The following is a 25,436-nucleotide window of genomic DNA, read 5'->3' as shown; positions in this document are numbered from 1 at the left end:
AGAAAGAGAGAAATCACATTCACATAATTTTTATTTCAGCATAAACTTTTATTAGTCATTATTATTAATCTCTTACTGTGCCTAATTTATAAATTAAACTTTCTCATGGTTATTTAAATATAGGAAAAGCCAGATAGGGTTCAATACTAGAAGTTTTGAAATATATCCCCACAGTTAAGGGAGGACTACTGTACATGAGTCCAGGCACAAATGTGGAAATTCTGTCTATTAGGTACAACATCCAATAAATCCTGAGAGCTTTGGTTATTTCCATTTCTCCTCAAAAGTATCTGTATATCCATTTGGAAAGGACAGAATGACAATTTTAAGTTACTTAGTGAGATTATTGAATACTCTTTCCTTAAAGGACTCAACCTCTCTCCTTTAGTTAGAGTCTGTAGACCACCAACTGACTCAGCTAGGCCAAGAAGGGGGACTGTTGGTACAGTCATGCTGGATCACATCAGGCCTCTGTCACTTGACTGACAGCTCAGACCAGAGTTTCCCACGCTTCTCAGCTATTCTGCTTCTAGGAACCCCCTCATTAACTGTCTATCACCAAATATCCCTATAACTTAAATCATTACTTTGGTCCTCTTGCTTATTATGTTCATCATGCATTATTTGCCTCCAGATACTTACTCTGTAGCCTCAACTGTTCCTGACCCTCATGAAAGTCAGGAAGCCCTGAGGCAGCATCTGCAATGCTGACCTTCCTGTCTGTGACCACCACCCAGCGTACAGCTAGGAGGTGGGTATGCAGGAGACATTATAATATCCCTAAGTCAAAAGACCTAGATGATTTGGCATCTAGGTCTTTTGATATTTGTTCTACGCAGAAGGTAGAAACTCGGTTACCTTGTTTTAGGGCCTAGGAGAATGCCATTTACAGGTGCATATTTTGACAACTGTGATGAATTTCCAGTTATATACTCTTGATATCTTTACCTAGTAACATGTTACAACACTCACCAAACAGAGAAGTCAAATAACATCTGAGTACTTTAATATCTTATAACCTTGTGATATAGTTAAACAAGATTTTTAATAGTTTCATTATTAATCTAAGAAGTATAAATCACAATCTTGACAAAATGTTATATGCCAACCATATGTGCAGTTTTCTTATGTTCAGTATGTCTCATTATTAAAAATGAACCAACTGCTTTCTTAGTGTTTCTAAAGGGTTTGGAGACAGGGCTTCTAGGTGGTTTACTAGAGGAAGGCCTGGTGATTGAAGCCCAAACTCTTCTGTTGTTCTTCTCAATCAGTCTACACTCTGATGCCTAAGATAAATGGACATCTGAAGATGGCTACTTACTTATTTTTCCCTTTTTTCCCCTCACAAAAATAAACAAACAAAAAATAGTTGTGAAGACTAACAGTAATGTCCCTTAGAAAGCCAGCTCTTTTTGTTCCTATTCTTTCTCCCTCTCTGGCTTTCTCTCTTGTCTTCCCTCTATCCCTTCACCCACCACTTTCCCACTACATTCACAAGATACTGTCCATTTTTAAAGTACAATATGAAGGAGTTCTTAGTATGATTTAGTGCAGGCCCCAGCTGCTATCTCTTCTAGGGGTTTTGCTGGAGGCCAGAGCTTCCCGACAGCCCTGACTGTGGAGAGGTGGAATGTGGCCCTGACGTCAGGGCCGCTCCTGGGAATGTTTTGCATTCCTCTTCCTGGCAGTGGTCAGGTGGCTTCCAGCAAGAATGAAGGACAACAGCTTCCAAAGAAGAAAAAAAAAAGAGAGGAGGAAAAGAACAGTTTATAATCAAAGTATTGTGGGGGAGGTACTTTTATTCTCAGCCAAAATTGAAATTAGAACCAGATGTCTTACATTTTGATGCTGCACAAACGCTAAATACATTTATTAATGACTGTAATAGCTGAGCTGTTTGGCTTTTCACTAAACTTAAATCTTGAAACTCTCTTTAAGAATTAGGGAAATTTTAACTGTGAAAGCAGCTTTCTAAATATAAAAGCAGGAAACCTGATGAGTGACACTATAGTTAATCTAGAGACTGTTTTAAGGTTTGTTAAACTTCTGAAAAGTCAACTTCTGGAGCAAAAAATCTCTGTGATCCATTAGGGTATTTTTTGCCAGTTACTGTGGTACATGCCCATGACAGCTACTCAGATGCTAAGGCAGGAGATAGCAAGTTGGATGCCAGCCTTGGCAACTTAGCAAGACCCTATCTCAAAAACAAATAAATAATTTTAAAATAAAATTACAAAGGGCTATCTATGGATGTAGCTCAGTATTAGAGGTCTTGCATTTAATCCCTAGTACCTGGGGGTGGGGGAATAGTATTTTGTGCTATTCAAATAAATTAAAGCCATTCTTTGTAAAGAGGCAAGTTCTATTTTAGCATTTGTTACTGTTTTTTCCTCAAATATTTACATTTCCAATGTTATTACTTCCCATTATATTACTGTTCAAACCAGATATTCAAAACAAAACTTACCAAATTCTTAATATAACAAACATATCTAAAGGTGCTAGAGCTATATAATGTGTGCAACAGATAAATGGAAAGGTAAACTTGTATTTTTCTCCTACCCAGTGATGTACCTTTGTTCAAATTCATTATACTGATTTAGCTAATCCTGATTGTGTATCTACATTTTAAAATAAAATAATCTTTAAAATCAGTGCCTTTCATTAGCTTCTCATTTGTTTTGATATAACAGCAGTTATACTAACAAGAGTTCTCCAGTTTAGGTGAAATCTATTTGAATACTTCCTGTTATACATTAAAATGGAAAGCTGGCTTCCTGTTTTAGATCATGTTGCTGGTAAGGAATTTCCAGAAATGTGGAGAAGTGCTGACTCATAGTATACAGCGGACTAATCCAACAAAAGTAGGGATTGAGGGGGTTTTTTGAGCTCTTGGCTGAAGCAAGCAAAATATGTGAATATAATGTTCTTTTTTCTTTTTAGAGGAAGGAGTGACTGTTGCTTGGGGATGGGATCCTTGCTAATACCTTTAACATGACTAAAAGTTCTTAGGTTAGGTGTGTGTCTATGTGAATTTTTCTAGTTTTTTTTCTGTAGTCACCAACTGTTGTCTTTTGCCACTTGCCCCACAGGTGAACCACATGGCTCTTTAGGCTACAGTATTGACTAACAGTGGGATCTAGAATATGTCAGTCACATTAACCCTTACATGTAGGGGGTTGGTCCAGAAAAAACTCCTGGTATTGCAACTTTTATGTTTATTATTACAAGTCTCTGGGCTGGGGTTGTGGCTCAGCAGTAGAGCACTTGCCTAGCATGAGCGAGGCCCTGGGTTCGATCAGCAACACCACATAAAAATAAATAAAGATATTGTGTCCAACTAAAAAATAAATATTTAAAAAAGAATTAAAAAAAGAAGTCGCTGAATTGAATAACAGTTTACTAAAAACTTTATATATTAGCTGGCCAGAATTGAGCGGGGTGGAACAGAGATTTGTTGCCTGGCTCTGTCCTGTATGTTTTATATTTATTTGTTCAATTATCTGAACCTAACTACTGATTAAGATTTCTTTGTCATTCAACATATTCATCAGCTCCACAAACACTACTAAATAATTTTTTGTACCAGTGCTGAGGATGCAAAGAAAGGGATGATGTGCTTCTTGTTCACTGTTGGCAGGGAGGGATGTGAGTACAAAAATACACATAGGGTTGCTTGAATCAAAATTTAAGGAGGGTGTGCTCAAATCTATGCTGAAGTCTGGGGGACTGGTTTCTTTTGATGTGATTCTAAGCTGCCAACTGAAAGTAGTTTCAGAGACACAAAATAAAAACACAATCTAGTGAGTGAGATAAGGAAAACATATGTGACAGATATAAACTTCTTAAAAGGAAAAATTGGAAATATAAACAGCATACTGTAAATTATATTCATATCATGCTTTGAGACACCCAAAACAGCATGCCAGTTTCACTGGCAGTGATGACTACTTTCAAAGAAGTCATCATATCCTTCTATTTCTGAGGTCTATCTTTCTCATAGACTGCTGAAAAACTTTAATGGTTATGTGTTAACCACAAGGAATCACAGAATCATAGAACACTCTTTTAAAAATTGTTTCTTAAAATATTGGTAAAAAGAAGAGCACATGTTATTTGAACAGAGGCCCCATGGGGAGAGGGGTAGCAAACAGTGTTATAGAAGCTTAACCTGCATGTTTGACAACCAGTAGCTGTAAACTTCAATTCTCATTTGCCCCTTGACAATAAGCCGGTCACTTAACTTTTATATCTAACAGTTTCCTCTGCTAAAAGGTGAAAAATTAGATTAGCATTTGATTTATTTCCAACTCTGGCTATTATAAATAATGTTGCTATGTACATAGGTGTACAAGTAGCTATTTAGTCCCGGCTTTCAGTTATATGTATGTATGTATATATGGGAGTGGAATTGCTAGATTAAATGGTGATTCTGTTGAACTTCTTAAAGAACAACCATATTGTTTTTCATAGAAGCTGTATCTTTACCTCCTCACCACATACACACACAAAAAAACATCTGCTTTGCTGGGTATCAAACCCATGGACTTGTATATGGTAGGCAAGTGCTCTCCTACTGAACTATACCCCCAGCAGCGTAGTTACAGCTTACATTTCCACCAGCAATGTAAGAGAGTTTAAGTTTCTCTAAATTCTCACAAACACTTGTTATTTTTCATGTTTTTAATAATTGTTATTGTAATACATCAACATGAAGTGGTATTTCATTTAATAAATCCTGATGTTGCACACATGATACACTTTTTTTTTTTTTCAAGAGAAGATTGCACACCCAGGGGCATTTTGAGACAGGGTCTTGCTAATTTGTCTAGGACCTCACATAAGTTGTTAAGACTGGCCTCAAACCTGTGATCCTCCTACCTCAGCCTCCCAAATCCTTGAGATTACAAGCATGCACCACCATATCCAGTCATGACATACTTTTAAATTCTGAAATACCCCAGTAAAAAATTTTGTCACTGTTACCTACAAAATGAAAATCAGCAACAAAATGCAGAGTTCCTCATCAGTATTTCTCTACTTTGATACTAGCCCTCCCTTTCCCACACATACCCGTTGCTTACTGGAATGTGTATATCCATGACCACAGACCCCTGTAGGGGCTGCTCTCAGGGCGCAGAGGGCAGTATGCTTTTCTTAAATGTTTTCTTTATCATAAAATATATTCTTATGCGTCATACAATCTTGTTTCTTCCCTGTATGTTCTGTTACTTATGTTGATAGCTATTCTTTTTCATTCTTCTCTTTTTAGCTAAATTTTCTATAGTGTGAGCTTTTACTTTGTTCTTTTAAGGAATTAAAAATATTTTAAAATAATTTTAGACCATTCAATGAATATTCAGAGATAAACTCTACATGAAAAAGTTATCAGTAGCGCTTCACGGGTACTTGGGTCTGACAGGTAGCCAGCAGCTTTGTTAGTTCCAGTTTTATCCAAGCTGGACATGCAGGCCTACTACAAGTTCAGATGAAGTTCTTTTAGCATTCTCCTTGCTAGATCAGAAACTTATAATAGCAATTCAACTATAGAACCTAATGTTCCATCTGGTTGACTGGACATTCTCTTGTTAGTAATCATTTTTTTCTTAGACATCTCCAAATTATCTTTGGTAACAGAGTACAAATGTTTAGCATTTCCTTTTTTGAACAAATATTTTTCATGTTTTATGATATTTTTCTCTCTATTCAGACAAGATGTTCTGATGGTTTCATTGTGTATTCAGATACTGTGCCTGATGTGGTAGGAAACATACAGTCAATGACAGTCACTCACTGAAACTGAGATGGTAGTGCATTTTATTATCACATCTTATGTTATTTTTAAAGTCTGTGTTAGAAAGGTGAAGAGATGTGAATAATTCATAAAACCTTTGACATCTAAGCCTTAAGATTCCATCAAAGAACTATAGGTTGGAATTATTTTAGTAATTGGAAATGCATGATCAAGAATACGAAAGGGGGTCAATGGTAGAGCGCTTGCCTAGCATGCGTGAGGCTAGGTTCAATCCCCAGCACCACATAAAAATAAACAAATAAAAGTATTGTGTCCATCTACAACTAAAAAAAAAAATTTTTTTTTTAAAAAGAAGAAGAATATGACAGAATTGGCTGTTCTCTGACCTAGCTATATATTCTTATAAGCTATATAGCAAAGTTTGGGCAGGAGGATACTTTTATCATTCTGAAAGGAAACTGACAAAATATGCAAGATTACAAATATGCATTTGCATTCACAATTGTAATAAGCCTCACCCTAATTTAGTACTCTGGCATCTTATGTGTATGAATAACTTACAAGTAAGTCAGCTTGATTGGGTACATGATCTTTAAAAAAAATTATAAACAAGGCACATCAAAAATAACTGAATTAGTCCATAAGCACAGAATCTAACAAATTTTAAAATACTACCTCTTGCCATTATATCAGATTTTTGCACCAATAAATATAACACAAATTTATCCCGAGTCATATGGGAAAAAGGAGGGTTAGCTACTAAGGATTTTATAATCTGAACTTACTATAAATAAAATACTCTTGTTGCAAGAACTTTGAATAGGGAGTATCTATTACTTGGTTCATGGTTAGTTATTTTTGTTTCTCAATTTTCTGAAAAAATCTAAAAAGGAATTTTAGCAATATGCCTCTTTTAATGTGGGGAGATATATTTTAATAAGTATTATTCACATTCATATATTGATCAACTAGCTTGTAATGATCCCCTGACTCATTAATAATTTGGCATTTGTAAGCCCTACAGATGGCAGGAACCTGTTCTGTTCATCATTTTGCTTCTTACTGAAATTGGTATACATTCTGAATGTTTCCTTGATATAAGTTAAACAAAACTTGAATTGTTGCATTTTATGCTTGTATCAGGAAAACTCCAAGAAACCTGACTAAAGACTATTTTGTTTGTTCTTTTTAACATTTAGCTTAAAAATCTTGAATTTTCCCTCTCAGTCCCTTAGCCATTTCCCACCCTACCCAATCTGACCTTTGGCAGCCCAATACAATGTGTTAGATTGGCATGAAAATTCCTGTCTTACTTCTTTAAAAAAGAAGCTATACATATTTAATGCTTTGTGGGGGCTATTTCTTTTTTAATTATTTAATTTTTATTTTTTAACTGATACATAAAAAACACTAAAATTGTACATTTTAATGGGATACCATGTAATGTTCCATACGTGTATACACTATAGATGTTCATGTTTAAATCAAGTTAAATATACTTATCTCCTCAAACATTCATCATTTCTTCATGGTGAGGACTTTCAAAACCCTTTCTTCTAACTTTCTGAAATACACAGAACCTTATTTTTTATCTATAGTCACCATACTGTATAATGTAATACATCAGAACTTCTTGTTCCTATGTATAACTTAGTATCCATGGATCATCCTTTTCCATTCCTCCCTGCCCCCACTCTCCTCGGTCCCTGGTAACCACCATTCTACTCTCAACATCTATGAGATTAACTTTTAGATGCCATGAATGAGTCATGCAGTACTTATCTTTATGTGCCTGGCTTACTTCACTTAATCTAATACTCTCTAATTCTATCTATATTGCTGCAAATGTTTGGATTTCATTCTTTTTATGGCTGAATAGTATTCTATCATGTGTCTATACCACATTTTCTTTAATCCATTCATTTTCCTTCCTTCCTTCCACCCTTCCTTTCTTCCCTCTCTCCCTCCCTTCCTCCCTCCCTTCCTCCCTTCCTTCCTTCCTTCCTTCCTTCCTTCCTTCCTTCCTTCCTTCCTTCCTTCCTTCCAGTTGAATCCAAGGGCACTTAACGACTGAGCCACATCTCCAGCCCTTTTTATTTTTTATTTTGAGACAGGATCTCTCTAAGTTGCTGAGGCTGGCTTTGAACTTGTGATCGTCCTGCTTCAGCTTCCCAAGATTTTGGGACTGCAGACATGCACCTCCATTCCTGGTTTCTATTCATTATGTGATGGACACTTAGGTACTTTGCATTTCTTGGCAACTATGAATCAAATACTGCAGTGAACAGGAGAGTACAGATATCTCTTTGACAAACTGTTTTCACATTATTTGGGTTTAAATCCAGTGGCAGCATTGCTAGATCACATAGGAGTTCTATTTTAAATTGTTTGAATAACCTCTATAACTATGTTCTCTAATGGCTGGTTTAGGGCTATTTCTTTTCATTCTTAACATACATGTAAAGGAGGCATTATTGTAAATTTGCAGATGGTTTCCTAAATTTCCCATCAGTTCACACTGAGTTATACAACACCGAGTTTTATGATCACAGAGTTATATGACACTGGACATGACTTCAGAAGAAAGGCCATTTTTGTCTTAGACTTGCTGTAGTGTTTAGCATACTGTAAACTAGGAATACCAAGTTTTCTTGAGTTGTTGATGACCCTGTGAAAATTTGAACAAACTGGATGGGGCTCAAAGAATTTTCCCAAGACAGTTACAACTAATTCTGCTTTTAATATTAATGGAATGTAGGTGAGCAAAACTAAATAAATAATTAGTTACTTTTCCTCAGGGGAAAAAATAAATTAAAAAATTGCCAAAATGTCTTACTACACTATATAGCTTCTATATAAGTATATACATGGCCTCACTCAGAAGTAAAGTAAGGAAGATACATGTGTAGCATTTTAAGAATGAATATTGGATCCGAGTCACGCGACAATGGGGAGCTTCCTAAGTGTGAAATGTCAGAGCTGAAGCAGACTGGATAGAATCCATTTCTGTCTTGGAAGCATGATCTCTTTCTAAGGGGCTTTCTCCAAGGAAAATTTGAGGATAATGTTAGTTTTATCATAGAGATTTAATTGGAGGGGCTTTGACTAATAAACTGGCAATAACCATGTTTCACATTCATTCTTTTCTTAAGCACAAATAATTAAAACCAGAAATCTCTGTCTTGGATATTAGGGACCATGTGTGTCTCTAAATGAAGAAAACACAGAACCTATGAGAAGGATACCAAAAACAATACCTAGATGTTGTAGTGGTTGTCTGTTCTAATAGAGGAGATCCATTTTGCCTTGAGAAGCATTCCAGTTAGTTTTTGTAGATGGAAATCTAATCAGCAAGATAGGGAAGCATTTTAGGTTAATGAAGGATGTTTCTAGTTTGTAGGAAGGCATGGGCAAAAGAAAAAGAATTGTAGGTGCAAAGGTTCATCCTGTTCCCACTAGCTTTTCCATGGAGCATGTGCTTTGATTCTCTGGTTTCTGCAGCATCTGTAATATGTGACTGTATTTGCCCACAAGTGTTTTTCCTTACATATTTCCTATCCCCAAATTTGGGGAGAAAATAACTTAAGTTTTATTTATTTTCTCCATTTAGTTGTCAGCAGCAGGAAGGACTGCTGAAGGCTTGGTCAGAGTCAGCCTAGAAATGCAAAGGGCCTGTGAACTAAAGGGAAAGAAGAAGTTTTCATGTCCTAGCTATCCAAGTGACTCTAGACTATGAATCCCTAACTTCCCTGCAGCAGAGGTTGGTTGCAGTACAAATGCATTCATATTAAAAAAAAATCACAAAATATTTCTGTTTTGTATGCTCAATATTCTGTAGCTTTGCTCATTTAGCTGAATTTTTTTAGATGTGGTTTTAAAAACTATCTTCTTATTTTTAATCATTATTTAATCCTAAAAAGTGTTTTATTTAATTGAGTGCTCCTAGTTTTGGACAGATTTTTCCCCCCCTTCAGGTGGTATAGTCTCTTTCTGAGAAATCTCTTTATTATGCATTATTTGTGATATCTAAAATATCTGATGATATTTCTGCTGCATTGTTTTGCAAGCAACATTTTTAAATAAAGACTTAAATCTTTAAGCAAGATTTTTGTGTGTGTGTGTGGAATTTGAACTTTAATACTGCTCTTGTGTGTTTTTACCTAAAACCCATGGAGTTTTGACTCTATCCAAATTGAGAAGACTGAGGCATAGCACAGAGCTAGTCTCTAGTGGGAATTGACTCACAAAGGTCAGTCCTGTGGCTAAATATGGACCAGTGTGGACCCAGCTTGAGAGAAAGATATTTTTACGTGTTCAGGGAGGTTTGAAGACTGTGTGTGCTTTGGAGAGAAAGGGCAACTGACTCCAGAGGATAAAAAGCTATAACTTAAAACTTGAGCATTTTACAAATCCCACAGTCCAGCTGGGGACAAGTTGTCTACAGGTTAACTGATGCAGTAACCATCTTTTTTCCCTCACTATCTTCAGTGTTAGTCTGTGTCCATACTGTTTGGTGGTATAGATCACCAAGTCTTGTTGTATCCACAGTCTCCACTCTTCTCTTTGTTACATAGTGTTATGCAGCCTATGGGTGCCTCTCAGATTTTTCTTTTAATACTAAATCAGCATGATCAGGCCTCAGTCTTCACAAAAATTGCTAGAAAAAACAGAAATGTGATATGTACCATTATATAAAACCTAGTTTCTCTGGTGATAAAATTTTAGTTTTTGAGCACTGGTTGTGAAGAGCCCCTCTCTTTTCTTGTATTGGGAGAAAATAAGGCAGCATTATCCACAGGCCCCATTAATGGACATTGTGAAGCTGAATATCCTGAAGTGTCAGGCACAGGTGCATGGTATTCGTTCAATTCACAATTTCAAACTCCCAGAACCAAAAGTTATTTTAGGAATGAATTTATTTGAATTGATACCTGAATCATATTACCAGGTAAATATGAATTTCAGATAAACTATGAGGCATATACTACAAAAATCATACATTGTTTATTCTGAATTTACATTTAACTGGGAATCTTGTATTTTATTTGGTAAATCTGGCAATTCTATACCTAAAGCTAGATAATGTTAAGTATTATAAATTCATATTAATATTGTGTAGATTAGAAATATTCTTCCTTTTGTCATAATGTAAACCTTTCAGTTTAGGAAGCCTGTACTTCATCATTTTTTCTATACTCTCCCCTCATATATATTGAGATTAAGATGTTTCTAACTGGCATTTGTCTCAATGTTTCATGGGCCTGACCATAATCCCTCTGCATTTTTGTGATCATAGCACCATTTTGGTAATGCCAGCCACAGATGGCAGGTGAAGGTCCTGACCTCTCCTGACTAGACCTGTGGAACTATATGCCTTTGGGCCCTCAGTGTTTGTTGTTTATGTTCTTCCTCAAGGCCATGTGACAGTTTGGCCAGCTAGAGGCACAACAGTCATGGAAACCTCCTAGCACAGTTCAAGAGGTGCTTAGGCCAAAGTATGTGTGTCCTAATTCTCTCAGGATATCAAAGCATTTTCACACTAATTATTCAAATGACCCAGAGGCAAGAGGGGGAGTTGAAAGCACATGATGTCAGAGGTTGGAAGGGAAATGAAGTGGGAGAAGTAATTATTGCTACCTTCTAAGACCTTAACAATCAGTAACCAAAGAAGAAAGAGCAGAGCTAACAACAATCTCTACAAAGAGAGCTGCTTATAGGAATTCACACATTTCCTGCAAAAGTAATTCTAATATCACTTGAGCAAAATTTAGTCTTTTGTGGGGACCTTTTCAAAAGGAAAGTTTAATTTCCAAAGAACTTCATGAAAAGTGTAAATAAAGGCCACACTGTGAATTGTGGATGACACACCCTGTTTTGAATTGGATTTCCTGCTAGTTCTGATCGGAGGCATTCTTCCCGGACTAGGGTGAACTCAGTTCCAGTGTTTGCTTGTAAAACTGAATCCAGTCATTGTATTTGCAGTTTGGCTTCCTGCCTACTGTTGAAGTACAGAGCAAACTTAAGCTAGTTACTCCCTATGATTCTGTGTTCTCCATAAAGAGGGAAATGAGAGGGGAAAACCCAAGGGGTGATTGGGTTCATTTACATACTGTGCCAGAGGGCAGCTGCTGGCTGCCATGTCATCACATAACTGTGGAGAATCCTGATATTCCATTTACCAGAATAAGAGACAGTCTGAGGGAAAAAAAAGAAGACAAGACAAGCTCTCTTGTATATTCTAGCCTTGCCTTCATCAACTGAATAACCTACTTCTGTTTTATTAACTAACATAGATGAAAATATATAAGATTTTCTGTTCTTCCCTCTCTCCAAAGTGTTGTGTATGAAGAAAGAACTGTAAAAACAGGTCACAGGGAGGGACGTGAGTGATACTACTGACTGGTAGACCTGACTGCACACTGAGTTACCCTGAAGGGAACACCACATCATGGACACAGTTCACTGGATATATGGGGAAGATCTGGGGGCTCACCCATTCTCCCTAGAGTCATAGAAAATATGATGAAGCGAGCTGGAGATGCGGCTCAAGCGGTAGCGCACTCGCCTGGCATGCGTGCGGCCCGGGTTCGATCCTCAGCACCACATGCAAACAAAGATGCTGTACCCGCCGATAACTAAATAATAAATATTAAAAAATTCTCTCTCTTAAAAAAAAAAAAAGAAAAAGAAAATATGATGAAGCCTATAGTGTAACTCCAGCGACTCTATTAAGATATCTGGCAGAACTTGACAAGAGTGTGGATTTGAAGAAATGTGATTTCACTAAATGTGAATGGTTCTAGAAGCAAACAATGTCATCAGTCTTCGTGCCATTAGGAGCAATTCACTGGGAGTCATTCCCTGGAACTAACTTAGAGCCTCTGAATTTGGGAGAGGGACAGAAAGGAGGAATGGTCAGTTCTGAGCTGTTCCTAGGATCTACTTCCTCCCACTGAAGTAGTGCCATATAATACTGAAATAACAAATGTTGAAATGTTGCATGAGACTTGGGGTCACCCATGGGACTGGATGACATCGCAGCATATGCATCTATTGCTGATCTCATGCAGTTATTTAATTCTGGTTTGTCCTATTGGATTAGAGCCACATTACTTTTTCTTCAGATTTGGTTTTATATAATTTAAATAAATATGGATATTTAATAAATATCAGTAAATTTTGAGTTTACTATTAACAAGAAGTTGAGTCCTGCTCCCTTGCTATTACTCTGCTAAAGGCTAAGAATAAAATCAAAAAATTTAAGACATGGATTTTAGTCACAGGAAGTCTTTTTTTCCCTTTTTTGACTAGAATCCTTTAAAACTACACTAATAACATAAAGTGGCAGACAATGAACACAAAGGAAAAAATCAAATTTGTTCTTGTGTGTTTTATGAAAATGGTACGTTTAACTGCCTGGTACACAGAGGAACTAAATATATAAAATTGAAGAAACGGATTAAAAATATTTCTGAAGCTAACCATGGAAGAAGTCAAAATGAAGCAATCAAGAATAGGAATTCAGATTTCTAGTTAGGAATCTGGCATTTACGGAGCTTGGAAGTCATCACTCCTCTCTTCCCAACAAGAAAAAAAGCTGAGCATATTAAGAATAAATACTTCCTAGCTCCATCAGAGAATTGAGGTCAGAGGACAAACCACTGCCCCCAAAATTGAATTAACAGGCAGATACAGAAAATCACAGCTTCCTAGAACAAATTACCACGAGCAAAAATATTCTCTGAATCCAGGGTACAAAAACTTAAACTAGTTGACAAAGTTCTGGGAGATCATGAACTGTGATGGCAGTTCTAATCTGTGCATGCTTAGTTATTTCCTAAATCGGACATAAATCCAGGAACTTATTATGTAATGTTTGCTGTATATATTTCTCATTTCTAAAAGCATGCTAAGCTGCATCATTGTTACTGAATTAAATTGTAAAGACAGAACCCAGTATCCATGATGTGGCTCAGCTTGTATAGGTAGATTCATCTCATTTCCAAACTGATATGCCTTTGGTGTCTTTGGAGATATGCAAAAAAACTTGCCAGTTCCTTAAATGATTTAAAGAAGTCACTCTGTACTTTGATGCTAATGTTGAAAAGAGCTATGCTGGGTGCATTTTTATATTGCAATTCCAATATTCTTTAAAGCAGAAATCTTTAACTTTGATACAATTTTTTTTAAGTTTTTTTAAGTTGTAGTTGGACACAATACCTTTATTTTATTTACTTTTTTATGTGGTGCTGAGGATCAAACCCAAGGCCTCACACGTAGGCGAGTACTCTACCACTGAGCCACAATCCAGCCCTGATACAAATTTTTATACACATAAAGACTGTGTCCTTAAGTTGGAGAAAAGAGCCTTTTAAACAAATGATGCTGGGAAAACCAGATAATCTATGTATAGAAGAATGAAACTAGTTCCCTATCTCTCACCCTGCATGATAGTTCACTTAAAATGGATCAAAGACCTGGGAATTAGACCAGAAAGTTTACAACTGCTAGAAGAAAACACCCCAACATATAGGCAGGAAACAACTCCCTCAGTAGGATGCAAAAAAAGCCCAGGAAATGATCACAAGAATTAATAAATGAATGGCATCCAATTAAAAAGCCTTTGTACAACAAAGGAAATAAAAGCATGAAGAGAGAACCTACAGAATAAGAGAAAATCTTTGCTAGCTCCTTTTTGGTGGGCCGGTGGGATACTGGGAATTGAACTCAGGGGCACTTTACTAAGCCACATCCCCAGCCCTATTTTGTGTTTTTATTTAGAGACAGGGTCTCACTGAGTTGCTTAGTGCCTTTCTTTTGCCAAGGCTGGCTTTGCACTCTTAATCCTCCTGTCTCAACCTCCTGAGTTGCTGGGATTACAGGTGTATGCCTTTTGCTAGCTATTCTTAAAACAGAAGATTAATATCCAGAATATATGAAGCATTTAACACCGGAAATCCAGATAACTCCGTCAATAAATGGGCAAATGAACTAAACAGAGACTTCTCAGGAGAAGAAATACAAATGGTCAACAAATATATGAAAAAATGTTTAATATCTTTAGCAGTCAGGGAAATGTAAATCAAATCTACACTGAGATTTCAATCAGTTAGAATGGCAGCTATCAAGAATACAAATGATAATAAGTGCTAGAGAGGATGTGAGGAAAAGGAACCCTTATATACTTGGGTGGGATTATAAATTAGTATAGCCACTATGGAAATCAGTATGGAGGTTTCTCAAAATATAAGGAATAGAATCACTATATGACCCAGCTATATAATATCTCATTATTTATCTTAAAGAATTAAAGTCAGCATACTATAACAATATGCATATTCATGTTTATGGCAGCACAATTCACAACAGCCAAACCAAAAAGAAAATGTGGTTGGGGCTGTAGCTCAGTGACAGAGCGCTTGCCTTGAAAGTGTGAGGCACTGGGTTCGATCCTCAGCACCACATAAAAATAAATAAAGATATTGTGTCCATCTACAAATTTTAAAAAATATTTAAAAAATAAAAACATGGCTTACATATACAATGGGGTTTTATTGAACCATAAAGAAGAATGAAATCATGTCATTTGTAGGAAAATGGGTGCAATTTGAGGAGCATTATGTTAAAGTGAAATAAGTCAAACTCAGAAAGTCAAGAGTTATATGTTTTTTCTCATGGGTGGAAGCTAGAGAGGAAAAAAAAAGAAAATGTGGGAAAAGATCTCATGAAAATAGAAGGAACACCAATAGAATTAGAGGAAGGGAAAAGTCTAGGTATAGGGCAATGAAACTGACTAACTGTATTGTTCTATTGAATGCATGTACAAATATGTACCAGTGAATCCCACTATTATTTATAATTATGATGCAAAAAATATATAAAAAATGAAGAGTATATCTTGAATGTAACTCCAGTTGAATAAAAATTATTTTCCCCAATGAGGAAAATCCTTCAATGTGACGATTAAATGCCTTTCAGTAGTTAGTGGGCAACTTAAGGTTACACTCAGAATTTGTGCATGATGATTGCTTCTACAAATCCAATTCTAAATAAATAGTAAACTTTACCATTTTTTAAACATAAGAAAAAGTCTAAATTCCAAATTATCTGTAGCAAGCCAGTGAAACATGCAGTGATATATCTTGTACAGCAAGACTGTTATCTAGATTTTTAATAACCTTTGTAGTTGCTGGTGATGTGGTTTGTTTTAGTCTTTAAGGAGTGTTTGCTCTTGTTTGTTTTTCTAATTTGTCACTAGTTCCTCTTGGAGTATTCCTTTAAGCAATTAGCTGTGTATCACAAAAGGAAAAGATAAGAAATTTGAGTGTGCAAAGGTGGGGGAAGTAACTTTGCAGTTTTGGGAATAATAGCAATTCAGTACTGAACAAATTTGTTGCAGTGTTGCATTTAACTACCTGTAAGTATATTCCAGTGTGTTGACTTTAGTTTTAGCTGTGTATTATATTTTTTAAAAGCAATTGTGCCCTGTCACTGTCTACCATGCATATGTATATTCCATTGGAAGTAAGAGCTTTGCAGAGTCCACTTGACCAAATTGAAGAATGCAAGCCCATTCTCTTTTGTCAGCTCCAGGGTCCTTGTGAACCAGTCACCTGGTCACTAATGCCCCACTTCCCTTTCTGTAATATGTCTATGATAGCGTAAAAAATAATTATATATTTATCTAAAGAGAAATGGTACTGATAACTGTCTTTTCTTTCTTTTCCAGTTTTTTTTTTTTTTAAATACAGTATTAATTGTTGAGTAGACAAGAGACTGAGGTATGGCTTGACCCAAGAGCCCCCAATACTTTGGGAGTAGGTTTAAATATGAAAAGAAGGGATAGCAGTACATGGTGCTGTGTTCCTGGGATCTTGTTCCCTTGCTTCCTATTTTGATGAAAATGAAGTAAAATAACTCATGAGTGAAAGATTCCTTTTGGTATGGTCTTGTGTCTTCCATGACTTTAATCCATTTTCTCTTTCAGATCAGGTTGACTTTATAAGCAGGAACTTTGATTGTTATTCTTACTTTTAAGTAACCTATGAACAAACACCCGCTGATAAGGAATAACATTTATATAATGTTATCTGGTTGATGCAAAAAGCTTGTTACCTTTGGGAAAAATAGACACAGATATTCTTAAGGTGGTAAAATTTCCTTGCTTATGTTGACCAGACAATTCTGATGAAACAGCAGATGAGCTTTTCAAAAATGGTTGTTCTTATTGACAGAACTAAAGAACATTTCATAATTTTCCTTAATGTTAACTATCCTAGATTATGAGTGCAAATGTCAATGTGCAGCTTGACATTTGCCCAGCTTCTGATAGGAATTACTGTTCTTTCACCTTATGGGATATTTTATAGTCTTGACTATCCTTTCCAACTATCCCTCTTCATGCATAATATTTCTCTCCATTAGCTGTTCAGATTCTTGGGCCCAACCTCTTTTCTGGATACCCAAAGGGAATCACTTACCAGTTCCATCCTTGTTTCTTTGGAAGTCGAACAACCAAGCACACTCTTTTTTTCCTCTCCTCCAAATTTCAGTTGTCCTCTTACATCTGGCCATTACCTCAGGATATTCAGTTCCCTGAAAAACATTCTAGTTTCTGCTAAGAAGTTTGGACTTTATTGACAGTTTGCCCAAATCTCCTGAGTTTGTTCAAGTACAAAATTCCATGAAGCCCAGTGCAATCGCTTTTGCATGTTACAGGAGAAATACATGTTCTTTATGGCCATCTGCCTGATGATGACTTTTTTCTTTTTACTTTTCTGAGTTATCTATATTAGCCATTCATGACTTTCAAAATCAGAAAATACTTCCTTTTTTTCCTACTATTGTCCCATCCTCCCTTTTTTTGTATCTTAAGGTGACATAGCCATTCTTAAGTCAGCAGTGACTCCTGCATTCTACCACTTCGAGAATTAATATCAGCCAAGTGTGGTGATACATACCTGGAATCCTAGCTACTTGGGAGGCTCAGGCAGGAAGATCACAAGTCCAAGGCTACCCTAGGCAACTTTGTGAGACCTCGTCTCAAAATAAAAAAGAACTAGCATGTAATTCAGTGGTAGAGCACTTTCAAGCATGACTGCATGATTCTCTGCATTCCATCTCAAGGACTAAAAAAGAGAAAAAGAATTAGTATTTTCCTCCAAAAAAAATGAGCATTTCCCTTTGAATTGCCCCTTTGGGGCTCTTTGCTGTACCAAAAAAACAAGTCAGTTTTTTTATGATCTAAGAATACGCTTTCTAGGTGTTAGCTCAAACCCAGCTTCTCCATTCCTGGGCTTATCATCTTAGTAAACTAATATTTCAACCTCAGTTTCTTCAATTTTAAGCTTATAATAATAATAATAGCACCTACTTTGTAGGGTAGCCATGATGCTTTATTGAGCTAAAGCAGCAACATGCCTAAGCAATGTGCCTGGCATGGAAAAGTAACTCAGTAGTCTTCGCTGTTATTTTAATGATAGCTCCATAGTGCATATGTTGAAATCAGACTCAGGTTACACAGTTAACTGTGCCTCCAGACTCACCTTGCTAAACTACTTGAAGAAGCAGCCTCTCTCCATGTGAGGGGTTTACATTCTGTTCTCACCCCCTTTAATTGCATTCAATCTTTAGTTTACACTTCTCTGCTGAGATTGGCTGCCCAGTAGTAAACTTCTAATCAACTAATTTTTCCATTGGCTTTTTCCAATTTGCATAACTGTTTGCTTCCTTCACATCTTTGCCATTACTGACCTGGTTCCTTAACAGCCTGGCCACAGTCCTCACCCCACCCTTTCCCTTACTACTCTCTTGACCCTCACATGTTGCTTTCCTTCCATCCCCTGCCCTACTACTGTCTCTGTTTCCCTTTTTCCTCCGTCTTCCCTACTTCTCCTTTGAGTTCCTCACTCCAGTTCCCTCCAGAGGATTCTTAATAACCCTCTCTTTCCATTGGTCCTTCATGCCATCTCTCCCAGTAGCTGTCCTTCTGCCTGTTGTATTTATAAGGGTTTCTGTGGGTTAGTGTAGAAACCTTATTAACAATAATTGATACATTATATTTATCATATGATGACATAAAGAAAGTCTGATGAGCTAGTTATGGCAGCACTTACTTGTAATACCAGTGACTCAGGAAGCTGAGGAAGGAGGATCACAAGTTCAAGGCCAACTGAGGCTACTTAGGAAGTAGCAAAATAATGCCTCAAAATTAAAAATAATAAGAATAATAAAGGGCTAGGTATGTAGCTCGGTGGTAGAATGCCCCTATACTCAATCCTCAGTACTACAGAAAAAGTTACATAATAACATTGAGGAGGGGGGTGCTGAAATTTATTTTTGAAATGTGATTACAACTGTGCAATATTCAAAGAAAGAGGTAGAAAGATCACACCAGTGTTCACTGCTTTCTGCCTAATGATTGTTTTCTCCTTTCTGCTTCTGATTTTTCCAGGTTTTATATAATGGTCATTTATTACTTTTATAACAACAACAAAACAGTTAATTCTTGGGGGCTGGGGTTGTGGCTCAAGCGGTAGCGTGCTCGCCTGGCATACGTGCGGCCCGGGTTCGATCCTCAGCACAACATACAAACAAAGATGTTGTGTCCGCCGATAACTATAAATATTAAAAATCTCTCTCTCTCTCTCTCTCTCTCTCTCTCTCTCTCTCTCTCTCTCTCTCTCTCTCTCTCTCTCTCTCTCTTAAAAAAAAAAATCATGGGGACCAGAGGTAATGGGATGACATATTTAAAGTCATGAAAGAAGAAACTGTCAATCAAGATTGTATAATGGTTTAAGTTATCTTTCAAGAATAAAAGAAAAATTATGAAATTTCAGATAAGCAAAAGCTGAGTTGAGAATTCATTATCAGTAGGCCTTCCCTAAACTGAAGGGAACCTTTCAGACTAAAATGAAAGGACCCTAAACATCAACTTAAACCTGGAAGGTAGGAAAGAGAAAAAACTTTTCAGTGAAAGTAATTACATAGATAAATAAAAAGCCATTGTTATTGTATTTTTGGTATCACTTGTAATTTTTCTTTTTCCTATGGAATATAATATGCAAGTACATATATTTATAAATTTATATAGTGCAAGAACTGAATTGATATAATTCAAACAGGTTTGTTACAAGTTTAACATGTTTTACAATGTTAATTGTAATCCCAAGGTAACCAGGAAAAAAAAAAAGGTTTTTTTTTTTTTTGTAATACATTGAAAAAGAAAAGAAGAGCATTAAAATAGTATACAGTAGCCTGGAATGGTGGTGCAAGCTTGCAATCCCAGTGATTCAGGAGGCTGAGGCAGAGGATTGCAAATTCAAAGCCAGCCTAAGCAACTTATCGAGGCCCTGTCTCAAAGTGAAAGATGAAAAAAGCTGGGGATATGGCTCAATGGTTAAGTTTCCCTGTGTTCAATCGCTAGTACCCCCCCAAAAAAAAATATATATATATATATATACATACACACACAATAAAAAATCAACCAAATAAAAAAGTATTAAAATATATATATAAATGTATATAAAAAAAAACTTGAAGATCCAAATCTATTCATATAATACATAAAGAAAACAATAGATAAGTATCATGAATAAGTTCTTTTAAGAACTAAATCACAATAACTAGATGGAAAGCAATAAGAATTAGACAAATGTAAGTGTGTGAAACTCAACTATTAAAAAATAGAGATTGGGGCAGTGGTACAGCGCTTGCCTCACATGTGTGAAACACTGGGTATGATCCTCAGCACCACATATAAATAAATAAAATAAAGGTATGAAAAAATAGAGATTGGAAAATTGAATTTAGAAAAACAAGAAGATCCATTTATAAGCTATTAGAGATTATATTTATACATGAGACCACAAAGAGACTGAAAGTAAAAGATTATAAGAGATTTAAAAAAAGGGCAATGTATTTTTATTTGCACAATAGTTATATATATTTGTGGGGTACAGGGTGATGTTTCAATATATGTATACAATGTATAATGACCACATCAGGATAATTGGCTTATTTATCACCTCAGACATATATCATTTATTTGTGTTGGAAACATTAAAAATCCTCTTCACTAGCTATTGTAAAATATTCAATTAATTATTGCCAACTAAAGTTACCTTACTGTGCTGGACAACCTTGTAAGTTATTCCTCCTTTCCACCTGAAACCCCTTTACCCATTGTCTATCATCTCTCCATCCGTCAGTCCCCCAAGACATTATATATGCATTAAAGATTCAATAGAGCAAGAAAAGATAACAAGTATAAACAGATATAACTAATAAAGAAGCCCAAAAATATTCAAAGCAAAAAGTGACAAAATTAAAATAAGAAATAGACAGTTACAAAATAATAGTTGGAGGCTTTAATACTTCATTTTTAATAAAAACTAGAACTAGACAGAACAGTTATAAGGATATAATGGGCTTAAATAATACTATAGAGCAATTAGAGCTACTAGGCATTTACAGAATGCTCACACCACAAGAGCATAATATTCACCCTCATAAATGCATTTTGAAGCATTGTGCTAAGTGAAATAAATGAGACACAAAAAGACAAATCTAGTGTGCTTCTACTTACAGGAAATGCCTAGAATAATCAAATTCATAGAGACAGTAGATTAGAAGTCAACAGGAATTGGCAGTAAGAACAGGAGTTTCTTTTGGGGATGATAGAAAATTTGGAAATAGTAGCAATAGTTGCACAACATTGAGAATATGATTAGCGCCACTGATTTGTAAACTTAAAATATTCTGCCATAATTTTAAAATTTAATATACTCAAAACTATTGAATTATATACTTTAAATAGGTGAAAGGTATGTGTGAATTCTATCTTGAGAAACCTCTTTTTTAAATTATTTTATTATCATTGCAGATACTATTATTACTAAATATAATAAAACTCAAACTTAATTGGGGTGCTAATCTTTTACTGGTCCTTTCAGCTGAAAGAAGTTTCTTCTTCAATTTGAATAGTTTTAAATATCTATTTAAACTAATCAGTTTTTACCAGGAATTATGTGTATTCCCAGTAAGTTCAGTTTGAGAATAGTGATAGCATGATCATCTCAATAGATTAAAAAAAAAAAAACCCTGAAAAAATCTAGCATCTTTTCATGATGGAGACATTCAACAAACTAGGAATAGAAGAAGTCATCCTTTACCCAATAAAGTGCATCTACCCCACAAAAAAGAAAAACTGTAAATCTAACATGTTTATTATTAATAAAAGACAATGTGCTTTCCCTTCAAAATCAGGAACAATGTTCTATTGAATATTGTATTGGATTTTCTACCCAGGATAATTAGGCAAGAAAAGGAAATAAAAAGCATCCAGATTGGAGAAGAAGAAGTAAACTATCTCTGGGGTGGTGCTCTTCTAGTTGTCTTTATCAGCATTACCACTTCATGATATCACACTACCAGGTTATACATCTGAGAAATGAATTTCAATTCTGGCCTCTTCACTGATTTGCTATGAAAATTTAACAATCAGTCTTCACTTCTAAAACAGAAATGATGCAAATAAGATACACTAATAGCTGATGGATAATCCGAGTAGGTGTTCAACATCACAAATCACAAGGGAAAAGCAAATCAAACCACAACATAATATCACTTCCCAACTGTTATGATAACTTTTACCAAAAGCCAGAAAATAAGTACTGGCAATAAGAGAAAAGAGAATTCTTACACATCATTGAAGGGAATGTACATTGATACAGCCATTATGGGAAAATAGTATGCAGGTGCCTCAAAATGTGAAAAAAGAACTATTATAGATACGCACCATCCTATATATACTACAGCATTATTGGCAATATGTGAGAATAGCTTAAATATGTCAGTGGATGGATGGTTAAAGAAAATGTGATATACAAAGCTATTTGTTATTAAGTGTGTACAAAGGGAATTATTTTATTACTTTTATAAATCACTTCTAATGCTTTCCACATGAAGATCACACACCAGCAAAGCTAGGCCTCAACTCATGCTGAGTCAGTCACTTGTGTTATCTTCATGGCTCAGAGGAAAATGAAGAATCATTAGTCAAGAGTTCATATCCAAAGCATTAAGAGAATGGCAGCATCGTTGTTCCCCACCCCCAATTAAAAACCACGTCAGTTAGAGGACACTTGTAGAGGGAACAGTGATGTTGATGGTCAAGTCAGTGGTTCCATTGTATGTGTAACGTGGGTGGAGATAATCATGAGATTAAAGGAATAGTTATTTGGAGGATCTTTAAGATTGAAAAAAAAAATAATTGACTCTAAAAATCCATGTGTTCTTAAGTATGCAGTACTCCCTACTCAGTATTATAGGTAAATAATTTCAAATATTAATATGTTATTAACCAAGTGAATTACGCCCTGGGATGGTTAGAAAGACAGGCAACATGGTTGCATCTACACTTCTGGTAACATCAAAAACAGCTGATAAGCAAGACAGCACCACTGCCAGCATCTGTGAACCATCCATAGTTGGTCAATGACATTTTTGTGATTTTAATTGTTAAACAGTTTGTAACTAGGCATCCAATGCCTCATCAGTTATGGGACTTATTAGGAAAAGCTTATCAAATATAAAGGTTTTTTGGCTTAGCTTGGTTTTTCATAGTAGGTCTGTATTTAGAAACAGATAACCTATAATGTCTGAATGTTTACATTACATATCTTCTGTCTTGGGCCTGAAGCCATACAGCATTTAGTGAGAAGTCACTAAATGTCTTTTTACAATACAGTGAAGTACATATTGCCAGTTCTCGCCAGGAATTTCTCAACAAAATAGACTTTTTTTATATTTCATTAAATATTGGTATGCCTGGCCTGAAAAATAAGAAAGAAAATTATATATAGAGAGATATATACACACACACACACACACACACACACACACACACACACACATACACATGTGTGCACATGCACACACATACACACACACGTGGAGGGGGTATATGTGTGTGTCTTCCTATTCAGCCTTTAAAAAGAAAGAAATCTTACCATCTCAGACAACATGGATAAACCTGAAAGACATTATGGTAAGTGAAAATAAACCAGATACAGAAACAAACCAGATCTAATAGAGAAGGATGGTTCCAGGGATGGGGAACTTTGGAAATGGAGAGATATTGCTAAAGGGATAGAATCTTTCAACTTTAAGATGAATAAATTCTGGAGACCTAATGTATAGCATGGTATCTAATATTAGTATGTTGTATACTTGGAATTTGTGAAGAGAATGGATTTCAAGTATTCCAACTACCAAAAATCTTCTAGGTAATATGTTAATTCACTTGTTGTCATCATTTCACAATATATACATATATCAAAGTATCACGTTGTGTCCCTTCAATATGTAATTTTTATATGTAATTTTTGTTTATCAGTTATATCTCAAAATGAGGAAATTAAAAATAAATTAATAAAATTAATAATTAAATTAAAAATAGAGATAATACTATATCCTGTTTTCCTCCCAAGGTAGTTACAAGAATCAAATGAGATGATTTAAGGGAAAGTAATTTATAAAATTCTTGTTTAATTAATATATAAAATATAAACATTATAGTAATAAACATAATCATCAAATATTATAACAATAAATATTAATCTCTCCTTTTACAAAAAGATTAAACTCTTTATCAAGTTGATCCTTTAGTTATTTGTAGGTTGAACTTTCCTAATATGAAATTTCAAAACATAAAATACTCCAAAATCCAAAAATCTTTGAATAACAATATGGCACCACAACTGGAAAATTCCACACCTGACTTTATGTGATGATTCACAGTCAGAACATAGGTACACAACACCAAGTTTATTCAGTGTCCCTTTCAACTGCAATAAACAAAAGTTTTCTTTCATGCCCAAAACTATTAAAATTATTGTATAAAATTACCTTCAAGTTATGTGTATATGAAGCATGAATGAATTATCAATATTCAGATTATTATGTATATGCATATTTTTCAAAATAAAAAAATTCTGAAATTCAACATACTTCTTTTTATTTATTTATTTTTATTGGTTGTTCAAAACATTACAAAGCTCATGATATATCATCTTTCATACATTTGACTCAATTGAGTTATGAACTCCCATTTTTACCCAAAACACAAATTACAGAATCACATTGGTTACACACTCACATTTTTACATAATGGCATATTAGTGACTGTTGTATTCTGCTACCTTTCCTATCCTCTACTATCCCCCCCTCCCCTCCCCTCCCATCTTCCCTCTCTACCTCATCTGCTGTTGTTCATTTCTCTCCCTTGTTTCCCTCCCGCTTTCCCCTCACAACCTCTTATATGTAATTTTGTGTAACATTGAGGGTCTCCTACCATTTCCATATGCTTTCCCTTCTCTCTCCCTTTCTCTCCCCCCACTTGTCTTTGATTAATGTTAATCTTTTCCTCATGCTCTTCCTCCCTGTTCTGTTCTTAGTTGCTCTCTTTATATCAAAGAAGACATTTGGCATTTGTTTTTTAAGGATTGACTTGCTTCGCTTAGCATAATCTGCTCTAATGCCATCCATTTCCCTGCAAATTCTATGATTTTGTCATTTTTTAGTGCTGCATAATGCTCCATTGTGTATAGATGCCACATTATTTTTTATCCATTCAGCTATTGAAGGGCATCTAGGTTGGTTCCACAGCCTAGCTATTGTG

The 25,436-nt window shown here is 35.4% G+C and overlaps 1 protein-coding gene and 1 long non-coding RNA gene across 7 annotated transcripts in view; one reads left to right on the top strand and one right to left on the bottom strand.

Moving 5' to 3' along the window:
• Spidr (scaffold protein involved in DNA repair) overlaps nucleotides 1-25,436 on the top strand; it is a 377,942-nt gene that overhangs the window by 215,051 nt on the left and 137,455 nt on the right. The window lies entirely within an intron of this gene.
• Nucleotides 28-24,103, bottom strand: LOC120892999 (uncharacterized). Its single transcript, XR_005737894.2, has 3 exons — nucleotides 17,716-24,103; nucleotides 17,236-17,350; nucleotides 28-1,725 (listed from the first exon to the last, which is right to left on the bottom strand). It is a non-coding gene; the product is annotated as an uncharacterized LOC120892999 (long non-coding RNA).

This window comes from Ictidomys tridecemlineatus, chromosome 7, assembly GCF_052094955.1.
Source record: "Ictidomys tridecemlineatus isolate mIctTri1 chromosome 7, mIctTri1.hap1, whole genome shotgun sequence".
Classification (NCBI taxonomy): Eukaryota; Metazoa; Chordata; class Mammalia; order Rodentia; family Sciuridae; genus Ictidomys; species Ictidomys tridecemlineatus.
This window is presented reverse-complemented; position numbering and strand designations above follow the sequence as displayed.